Consider the following 1,713-nt stretch of genomic DNA (forward strand, 5'->3'; position numbering starts at 1 on the left):
CAACCCAATTTGGTATCTCCTCTTGGGTAGGCCATATTTCATCCTGATTCCTCCTAAATCCTTTAGAAATGGCTTCTCCTATCCAAGTTCCTGCCTCTGGATTGTCATACTCAACATTAGTTGTATATAAGACCCATTCCTCCAATGGTGCTGATCTTACCTTTAATGGCCACAGTATCTGTTTGTAATGTGGGTTTGCATTCTCATAAGCCAACGATTCTGTAAGAAGTCGCCTAATATTAGGATCAGTTATTTGTAAATCTACTGCTCTGGATAATCTTTGTAAGAATTCAGAGAATCTTTCTCTCGGACCCTGTATCACTTTCGAGTATGCTTCAACTCTTTCCCCTGGTTCACGAACCTTATCCAAAGCATTTAGTGCTGCTGTTTTGCATAAATCAAATGTACGCTCATCATAACCAGCTTGGACCTGCGGGTCAGAAAATTGCTTCTCTCCCATAATCTTACTTTCAGAAGCATCAAAGCCATCCTTCAAACCTTGAAGTTCAAGGGCCTTGGCTTCCTGTCTCCACAAAGCTTTCCACTGTATTTGTGTAGACTGGTCCAACACTGCAGATATTAAATCATTCCAATCTGAGGGAGTTATCTTATTAGTAGTTGCCCATGTGTTTAGTAACTGTTTTACATAAGTACTGTGGACCCCAAAAGTCATGATCACATTTTTAATTGTTTTCATATCTTTTATGGGAATAGGTTCCCATTTCTGTGTAGTGGAACCAGATTGGTGCCTCCGTGATGATGACCTTTCTACTACAGTTACTGGAAAGGCCACCTTAGGATGTCTAGTAGCCGTATTTCGTTTATTTCCTAGTGGCCTAGCATCCATTGACTCCACTTCTGATATTTCAGAGGATGTATCTTCTAAAGATTGAAATTTTGCAACCATGTCATCCTTTAAGTCTCGTATTTCCTGCATTAAAAATTGTTCCAATTCCTTGGACTGTTCATTGAGGTCTTCTATTTCCTCCATTAAAAATTGTCCCAAGTCCTCAGATTGTTCATTAAGGTCTTGGATTTTCTGCATTAAAGATTGTTTTAACTCTTTGGATTGTTCAGTTAAACGAAATTCCAAGCTTTTCATACCATCCTCCCTAAAAACTCCAAAGGCATCTATTTTTCCTTCCAGAAAACACATTCGATCTGCTAGATTGCCATTATTATCAGACATAGATTGAATCGACCCTGCTAATTTTGAAAATTCCTCCTGGTTATATTCCATTTTAGCCATAAATGTAGTGGACATCAAATTGAATGTGTCTCGAAGGTTGTCCTGGTCAAATTTAACCAAGTCCCCTTGTTCCTGAATTTTTAACTCTAATTTTTTAATTGACTCTGCTAAATTGGAAAGTTCCACCTGGTTAGAGTCAGTCTTAGCGGACATTGAATTAAATGTAGCCAAATCCACTTGTTCCTGAATTTTTGACTCTAATTTTTGAAACATAAGCTCATGTTTCTTCCAAGTGATTATATGTATTAATACACTAATCACAAGCATGGCACACATATACGTAAGAAAAATATCATAATTGTCTTTTACCACATAATCCATCACATTGGTAATGAAATCTCCAAAATCCTGCAGTGTTAAATTACCTGCCGTTATAATTAGATGTTCTTACCATCAATCGGTGATTCCTAAATTGGAAAAATTCACCTCCTTTATTATCTCAAATTAAAATACCTGTAGTTACT

The sequence above is a fragment of the Mesocricetus auratus genome, unplaced genomic scaffold, assembly GCF_017639785.1.
Source record: "Mesocricetus auratus isolate SY011 unplaced genomic scaffold, BCM_Maur_2.0 Super-Scaffold_100008, whole genome shotgun sequence".
NCBI classification, from domain to species: domain Eukaryota; kingdom Metazoa; phylum Chordata; class Mammalia; order Rodentia; family Cricetidae; genus Mesocricetus; species Mesocricetus auratus.